Source organism: Bos javanicus, chromosome 2 (genome assembly GCF_032452875.1).
Source record: "Bos javanicus breed banteng chromosome 2, ARS-OSU_banteng_1.0, whole genome shotgun sequence".
Classification (NCBI taxonomy): Eukaryota; Metazoa; Chordata; class Mammalia; order Artiodactyla; family Bovidae; genus Bos; species Bos javanicus.
In genome coordinates, this window is record NC_083869.1 from 3,050,096 (window position 1) to 3,059,649 (window position 9,554).

At 42.2% G+C, this 9,554-nt stretch overlaps 1 long non-coding RNA gene across 1 annotated transcript; it reads right to left on the reverse strand.

Moving 5' to 3' along the window:
* Nucleotides 1-4,895: 4,895 nt before the first annotated feature.
* On the reverse strand, nt 4,896-9,110 carry LOC133256762 (uncharacterized). Its single transcript, XR_009739287.1, has 2 exons — nt 8,955-9,110; nt 4,896-5,163 (listed from the first exon to the last, which is right to left on the reverse strand). It is a non-coding gene; the product is annotated as an uncharacterized LOC133256762 (long non-coding RNA).
* Between the last annotated feature and the right edge of the window lie 444 nt (nt 9,111-9,554).

Genomic DNA, 9,554 nt, shown 5'->3' on the forward strand with positions numbered 1-9,554 from the left:
AATGGCAACCCACTCCAGTGTTCTTGCCTGGAGAATCCCAGGGACGGGGGAGCCTGGTGGGCTGCCATCTCTGGGGTCGCACAGAGTCAGACATGACTGAAGTGACTTAGCAGCAGTAGCAGCAGCAGCTTCAGTTCTCAAAGTGGCCCATGGTTACTGGGCTTCAGCCACACAACTCTGTCCTTTTTCCCTTGAGGCTAGAGGCAGAGGCAGTGTCCTGCTTAATAAATCTCTGGGTTACCTTGTCTCCTGGGTTGCTGAAGAAATTTAACAACTCAAGAGTTATTTCTCTTTTACTGTGGGGTCCTGGCTGATACACAGTCCATCTCGAGGCCTGCAGGACACTCTGGCTGTCCAGATGGGTGGATTATAGATAACAAGAAAATGGCAGAATTCAGTTCACTTCAGTCCAGTTCAGCTCAGTCACTCAGTCATGTAAGACTCTTTGTGACCCCATGGACTGCAGCACGCCAAGTTTCCCTGTCCATCACCAACTCCCAAAGCTTGCTCAAACTCATGTCCTTTGAGTTGGTGATGCCATCCAACCATCACATCCTCTGTTGTCCCCTTCTCCTCCTGTCTTCAATCTTTCTCAGCATCAGGGTCTTTTCCAAGGAGTCATTTATTTGCATCAGGCGGCCAAAGTCCTGGAGCTCAAGCTTTAGCATCAGTCCTTCCAATGAATATTCAGGACTGATTTCCTTTAGGATTATTGGTTTGATCTCCTTGTAGTCCAAGGGACTCTCCAATACCACAGTTCAAAAGCAGCAATTCTTTGGTGGTTGGTTCTCTTTATGGTCCAACTGTCACTTCCATACATGACTACTGGAGAAACCATAGCTTTGACTAGATGGATCTTTGTCAACAAAATAATGTCTCTGCTTTTTAATATGCTATCTAGTTTGATCATAGCTGGGGCTTCCCTTGTGGCTCAGCTGGTAAAGAATCCTCCTGCAATGCAGGAGACCTGGGTTCAATCCCTGGCTTGGGAAGATCCCTTGGAGAAGGAAAAGGCTACCCACTCCAGTATTCTGGCCTAGAGAATTCTATGGACAGTTCATGTGTTCACAAAGTGTACAGCTTGTGATTCATGTGGTTTAGCATTTTGCATGATGTCCTCTGCAATGAGTTAAATAAGCAGGGTGACAATATACAACCTTGAAGTACTGCTTTCCCAATTTGGAACCAGTCCATTGTTCCATGTCCAGTTCCAACTGTTGCTTTTTGACCTGCACACAGATTTCTCAGGAGGCAGGTCAGGTGGTCTGGTATTCCCATTTCTTGAAGAATTTTCCAGTTTGTTGTGATCCACACAGTCAAAGGCTTTGGCACAGTAAATGAAGCAGAAGTAGATGCTTTTCTGGAAGTCTCTTGCTTTTTCTATGTTGAATGGATGTTAGCAATTTGATCTCTGGTTCCTCTTCCTTTTCTAAATCCAGCTTGAACATCTGGAAGTTCTTGGTTCATGTACTGTTGAAGCCTAGCTTGGAAAATCTTGAGTATTACTTTGCTAGTGTGTGACATGAGTGCAACTGTGTGGTAGTTTGAATACTCTTTGGCACTGCCTTTCTTTGGGATTGGAATGAAAACTGACCTTTTCCAGCTCTGTGGCCACTGCTGAGTTTTCCAAATTTGCTGCCATGTTGAGTGTAGCACTTTAACAGCACCATCTTTTAGGATCTGAAATAACTCAGCTGCAATACCATCACTTCCACTAGCCATGTTCGTAGTGATGCTTCCTAATGCCCACTTGACCTCATAGGGTTAGCATATCCTAACTACATCACCCAGGACAGGGAACATGGGCAGTCATGGGTAGATTTTATCTTGCCTACAGTAGGGAGTTGGCCAGGGACAAATTCTCACCACTTTCTACCACTTTAATGACTATCATTGTAAATTCCAGATATAAAAACAGGCATGTGGGTGAAAGGGCATGAGAAGAACCTGAGTCTTCAGTCTCCTGTGGTGGCTGTGACTGTGTCAACTGAGCTAGGCTGGAACCACGGCCACCATATTCCACTCGCTGTAGGAATCCCAGTTAGTGTTGCCCTCAAGGGACATTTTGCAATCATATTCTTAAGCTCTGAAGATGAGGACAAAGATGCAGCTCATGCCTGCTGATGCCAACTGGCAGCCAGGAAGCAGCACTCAGATCCATATGGTATCTCTGGTCTTCACAGAGTCTCTTCTTTCAGCTTCTTCAAGGCTTAGGCCAGGTGCAGGGCCAGCTACGTGGCCAAGGCAGCCATGTTCCCCTATAGGTTGCCTACAGCATCATAGGTGTAGAGGCAGACCTACATTTCAGTGTGACCTTCCTGGTCCCAGTTTCCCTTGATCTTTGGCCTTGTCTACAGGCAGTTTCTTATTTTTCTACCACTGCCCTATTGGGCAGCCTCAGGTCAATAATGGATGTAGTAGTCTGCCAAGACTACCCTACCAACCCCACACAGTGTAAGCCATAGTTCTTATAGTAAATCCCTAATTTACACCATGGGTAGTATTTCTGCCACTCAGATGAAAGCCTGTTTGATGCAGAATGAAAACAATTTAATTGGGGGTGAAGTACAGGGTGTATGTATGGAAAAATGGATAAATTGCAGGCAGAGGAGTCATCAGCTCCTAGGTGTGTGTGTGGTCAGGACTGTGGCAATGTCCACCTCACATTTCTCTTTGTGCCTTGATCCAGCACACATGTCCACTTCTCTGGAGAGCTCCCCAGAGCTCCTGTCAGGAGAGCTTACTCCTGAGAAGTGACCTTTGGCTTAAAGGGAGCTCAAAAACCGGAATCATAGTTGAAGAAGGGCTGTCATGGACTCTGAGCTTGGCCCATATGTTTTACTTAAGCTCAGAAATGACTCAGAGCCCAGAGGGGACCTATAATGGATGAGCTATGTCAACCAGCCTGCTTTCTCTCTGCAAATGGGCTCTGCTTGGAAGGCTGATTTATTTGTGTTTTATGGCTTATTTTGTGGTGAACAAAAATCAATAAAGGCATTCATTTTCACATTTTAAATGTGTCAGGCAAAATCAGACCACTGTCACGTGTGTTGTACACGCTCCATTTTCAAAGGTGAATGGGTATGAATGAAATTAAACATTGACTTGGAAGTTACCCACAGGCTTTTCTCTTACTCAAGTTCTACTCGTTTATAGCAGCAGATTGGAGGGTGACCTTATACCTACTACCTGGAGCTGAAGCTTAATCTGCCTAAGTCACTGATGTGCTTTGTGACCTTCAGCACTGAGCCTACTTTTCTTCACTGTCACCTGGATGCAGACAGCAGGACAGAGGGCCTACTCCTGGGCTCTGTATCTAGGAGTAGAGCTGGGACTCTAGTCACCTGAGGACCAGGAGACCAGAAGTATATTTAAGACTGGGCAGGACATGATGTGCTGCCCACAGAGATAACCCTTTAGGTCAAGGCCAGGAGTACTGTTACCTGACTTCTACCCTAGCCCACCTGAGAAATGACAAAATCCAATGAGAGTGCTGGCAATGAGGGCAGAAAAGAAAAGCTGAGAAGTCAAGGTAATTCATATTCCAAATACTCAGAGCATGGACATGAAGGCAAGGAGAAAAAGAACGGGGGCAGTCTGAGAAAAGATGGAGACTTCTACCTAGTGAAACTAGGTGGGTGGAAAAAGCAAGTATCAGCTTATGCTCTATTAGACTTCAAAGGACTTTCTTTGGAATTATTGAATGTAATTGTTAAAATCACTTTACAATTAGGTCTTAGAGAAATGCAAGCTCTATAGAAATATAGTTTATAGGACATATTATCCATGGGGGATATTCAGAAACACATGTCCAGAAAGGTCAGGACATGAAGGTCCACCTGTAGCATATCCAGTCCATTAGAGGCAGATGTCAGGATCTGGATGCTTGAGCAGAAGCTGGACTGGATGTGTATGTTTGAGGTTGTGAGTCAGGCGATGTAGAAGTCATGGATGCACTTGACCTCACAAAGGTTGCTGAGGGACAAAAAACAAGTGAAGCTAAGACATTATGTAGGCTTCCTTGGAGGCTCAGATGGTAAAGAATCTGCCTGCAATGGTGGAGACTCGGGTTCAATCCCTGGTTTGGGAAAATCCCCTAGAGAAGGACATGGCTATCCACACCAGTATTCCTACCTGGAGAATAACATGGACAAAGGAAGCTGGTGGGCTACAGTCCATGGGATCACAAAGAATTGGACACAACTGAGCAACTAACATATACACACATATACCTGATTCAATGTCCCTTTGAGCAGATGCTACAGAGCAGAAACAAAAAGAACTAGGGGAGAATTGGGATAGAGGGGCTGGGAGAAGAAAAATTTCAGGAGACAACATGACATGCACTTTACCTGAAGCCTGCCAGAGTCATGCAGGAGGTCAATGTACTGATGGCTTCTTGCTATTCATTTGTTTTATCTGGAGAGAGGTGTGTTCCAGGTGTAGCCAGGGGAGGAAGCCAATTCCACATGGATGGTGGGAAACAGCAGTATCACAAATTGGATATTAATTTTATAATCACAAGCTGCTGCTGCTAAGTTGCTTCAGTTGTGTCCAACTCTGTGTGACCCCATAGATGGCAGCCCACCAGGTTCTCCCATCCCTAGGATTCTCCAGGCAAGAACACTGGAGTGGGTTGCCATTTCCTTCTCCAATGCATGAAAGTGAAAAGTGAAAGGGAAGTTGCTCAGTCGTGTCCGACTCTTAGCAACCCCATAGACTGCAGCCTACCAGGCTCCTCCGCCCATAGGATTTTCCAGGCAAGAGCACTGCAGTGGGTCGCCATTGCCTTCTCCAATCACAAGCTAGAAGAGCACAGATATCTAGAAAACAATGACACAACACTACTGAAAATGAAGTACTGCCAATGTGTGAGTGATCTCCCTCAAGACAGATGAAGCTGAATCAAGTGTCAGTTTACCAGGAGGTGTGGAGTTCACCATCTGCAGTATGGCAAAGGCTATTTCTGACACTCAGCTCAGAGGTCAGAGGTGCAGGACTTGTATGTTTGGCAGGCTGAGATGTCCCTTTGCTGATCAGGTAACATGTTTTACATAACACAAAGGATGCCATCGATCTTCATCACTCCATTCATCCCACTTACTGTCACCTCACCCCATTCACCAAGTCAGAGGAAGTGACCCAGCCATGGAGCTTTGTTTCCTGGGAGAAAAAAAAAAAAAATGAATTAAATACAAATTGGAAGACCTGATGTATCTGTGTACTGGGCATGTAGCTCTTCATGTCCTTTTGGCCCAGAAATCAAGATCATGATGAGATTAGAAGATCCTCTCAAACACCAGGACCTTTCCCATGACTTCTGGGACTGGACCAGGAGCGGCATATCCTGGCACGGCCCTTGACTCTACAGATGGAGGGGATTTGAGATCATCCAAGTAAACAAGAAAAGGGATGGACAAACAATATATCTTGACTGTTGATCCAAATAGAGCTCTTCTCATTTAAAAATCAATGAATTACCAAAACAATAGATTCTAAAATGACAAAACAAGGGATACAGGGAAAATATAAATGACTGTGTTTTATTTATTTAAATATACATTTATTTATTTTAATTGGAGATTAATTATTTTATAATATTGTATTGGTTTTGCCATACATCAACAGGAATCTGCCACAGATATACACGTGTTTCCCATCTTGAACCCTCCTCCCTCCTCCCTCCCCATACTATCCCTCTGGGTTGTCCCAGTGCACCAGCCCCAAGCATCTGGTATCATTCATAGAACTTGGACTGGTGATTAATTTCATATATGATATTATACATGTTTCAATGTCATTCTCCCAAATCATCCCACCCTCGCCCTCTCCCACAGAGTCCAAAAGACTTCTATACATCTGTGTCTCTTTTGCTGTCTAGCATGCAGGGTTATCGTTACCATCTTTCTAAATTCCATATATATGTGTTAGTACACTGTATTGGAGTTTTTCTTTCTGGCTTACTTCACTCTGTATAATAGGCTCCAGTTTCATCCACCTCATTAGAACTGATTCAACTGTATTCTTTTTAATGGCTGAGTAAGAGCTTTCTTATCCATTCATCTGCTGATGGACATCTAGGTTGCTTCCATGTCCTGGCTATTATAAACAATGCTGCGATGAACATTGGGGTACACGTGTCTCTTTCAATTCTGGTTTCCTCGGTGTGTATGCCCAGCAGTGGGATTGCTGGGTCATAAGGCAGTTCTATTTCCAGTTTTTTAAGGAATCTCCACACTGTTCTCCATAGTGGCTGTACTAGCTTGCATTCCCACCAACAGTATAAGAGGGTTCCCGTGTGGAGAAATGACTGCATTTAAAAAAATATATTTATCTTTTCAATAGGGTGAAAGAAGAAAGTTTCTATGAGTCTGAGCAAAACACTCAATAGAAAACAGGTTGAACTTTTTAAAGCCACAGGATGAGCTGAAAGGGAAGGTGGGTAGAACCCTTAAGATTGCAAAGGAATGAATACATGTTACCAATGAATGTATCTTTGAGGTAACATAATGCAAACTTCACATTTGGGATAGCTAAGTGATGCAGAATACATGCCTGAGTAGCTTTTTCAGAAGGAAGAACTAAGGGGTAAATGCACAGAAATGATAAGAGGGAAGATGAGATCCAAGTAGGGCAAAGGACAAAAATGTGACATATGGTCAGGAATCTTTCCCCCCAAAATCAAGATAACCAGAGCAGCAGCCTTGCTGCTCTGACAAAAAGTTTGACTATAAAAATTGAAAATATCATTTTAAATTAACACTCTGAACATGTCTGAAAACATATTTTGTATTAAAGATGTTTAGGAGGAAAAAAGGAATAACCTTTTAGTCACTTGGGCAGAAAGAGGGAAATAGACAATCTACAAGGGGACCACACTGAGACTGGCACTACCCTACTTGCTCCACAAAAGCTGGAAGAAAAAGAGTCATTCACACGGGGTCTTGAGCTGGTTCTGAGAGCTGAAGGCTGTACTAGTCTGGGCAGTGTTCATTTGAAACAGTTTCTTCTCAGATATGCAGGAGTTCAATTTACACTACCCAAGTCTCATCCTGAAAAAAGTTATCTGAAACTTCAACTGATTAAATGAATGGAGAGTTATTCTGAATCATCAGAATGAATATTGTTGCTATGCACTGCCAATGCAGAACATTATTCTTGGCAAAGTAGAATCTAATTTAATAAAAATTAATAATAGCATTTTGAAGCTAATGCTATGTTTTACAGTATATTAATTAAAGTAGAAAGAGATTTGGGGGATTAAAATTCTGCTAAATATCCTGTCCTACATTGGGAAACTCAAAATATAATATTTGATTTTTGTCTTTGATATGTATAGAAGTGTTTTGAAAACAATGTTAATCACGATATTGAAAAAAAGACATATCTACTCCAAATATCAGAAGGAAATAGTGACAAAATGGGCATTTTTTATTTATCAAAATATATATAACAGATGAAAGAAGTCCAAACATTTTAGTTTTAAGGAATGTAATTCTCTGAATCAAAGACAGATATCAGATTGCTATTGCAAAACTAAAAATCCAACATCATACACCTTACAAAAGGCATACTTAAAACAATATCTTGGAAATTTTAAATATGAAATTTGGCAATATAGGCATTAAAACATAAGTGGAAGCTTACAGAAGTCATCGAGTATAATTTAGACAAAGATACTTAGGAAGCTCTTTTTATACTATAAGAAGGTGCGACTCACAGGGAATCTCTAATAGGCTTTAAATTTAGTGGTCCAAACACAGCTTTGCACTCCAGCCTCATACTGAGGTACTGAGTACTGAGGCATAGAATCACATCACTCTTCTTGGGTTGTGTCCATCTGAACACAGTTACTTCATCACACACATATTTGATTATCTTCTCCAGTAAATACAAATGCAATTACTTTTGCTCTGAGAAATGTTTGATATTTGTAGCCTCAATTAAATTACTATCTCACATATACTCAACAGACTAGGGGTGCTCAGTGCCCTTAGAGTATCTGGTTCAGAAGACCTAGAAAATTAAAGAATTTGCAGAATCCTGGGTCTTGCTTCAAACTCCCGGGCTCCATGGTAGAAATGCAGGAAGAGTGTTGGAATGAAAACAAATCATAGACTGACAACTGAGGAAAGTGAGCTGCATTTTCCTTACGTGGCCTTGTCCCCACCTCCATCTCTTCTTTGCTTTTTTTCCCTCCTTTTCCTCTCCTTGCACCTCCTCCTTCTCCTTCTCTTCTTTCTTTTCCTTTTTTATCCTTACCTTCTTCAGTTAAAGTACACATTTTCCAGTAAACTCTATATTGTGTCAAGAGGTCATGTGAGTAAAAATGTGGACAGTGGAGTTTCTGTGGAACTGACAATTTTCTGTTTCTTGACTGGGTTCTGGTAACAGTGATATTTTCAATTTGTTTCTTTTTACATTTGCTAATTATATATATGTTCCACATTTATATTGTTCCTCCATATATTTTTGAAAAGCAGTTTCCATCATTTAGCAAGTGGGATATTTCGCATCATAAATGGAACATCCAGCTTGTCTTGAATCAAATGACAGTACTATTGAACTGAGTTGCAGTATTGAGCAACTTCTGCCTTCACAAGGAACATGACCTTTCTTGCTCATCTGAGGTCCAGCTGGTTAACTTTATTCCCTCTGGATTATAAACAGAGTCATTCCTCTGTGGTCAGCACAGATCCGCTTCAGTGCCACCTCCCTCCCTTCCCACTTCTGTACACAAAATGTGTAACTGTTCCTTTTATTCTAAAAAGCATAACCCTGTAAACAGAGGCTCTATTTCCACGTTTAGAACATTTTTTTTTTTTACCAGTTTACATAATACATGTCCCTGCAATTTGTATTTATATCTGTACCAAACAACCAGATTTCTCTGTAGTTTGTCAAATATAGTCACAAACACAGTAAATAATCCCAGTTCATTCCTAAGAACACACCAAATTTGATTCATTTGTCTTGATGGGATTGTACACTTCTCTCAGGCCCATTAAAAACCATCACTTTAGAAGGAGCCTTGGGAATGTGGTCAGCGAGACAGAATGCATAGGGCTTTCTTCACCTCTTACCTTTGTGATGTAACACTTACCCCTGGAACCTCCTAACTCTGACCACTTATCAAAGGAAGCCAGTTTCAGACATTACACATTGTCCAAGCACAGAAAATCAGCCTATCTTACCAGCCACTTTTGTTGGACTCATGACTGAGAAGAGCAGCCCCACTATGGACAGAACATCCACTGGTGATGAGGGCCAACATCTTTCATGTACTGCTTGCCATTTAGTAGATGGCTCATCTTCACTGGAAAGAAACCCTCTTTTCAAGTTCTGTGTTCGGGAGTGGTGTGTGTTGGCTTACAAGGCATCTGAGTGGGTCTCTTGATGGTTTGACACCAGAAGGACTTGTGCCTATGTGACAGTTTGAAGGAGTCAGAGGGGCCTGGTGAGCTTACCAAGGGGAGGCTGAGATCCCCCTGCTTCATTGACAAAGACTCTGCATTTCCAATGTGGGGGAGCAGGTTGTACTTCTGATTGGGGAA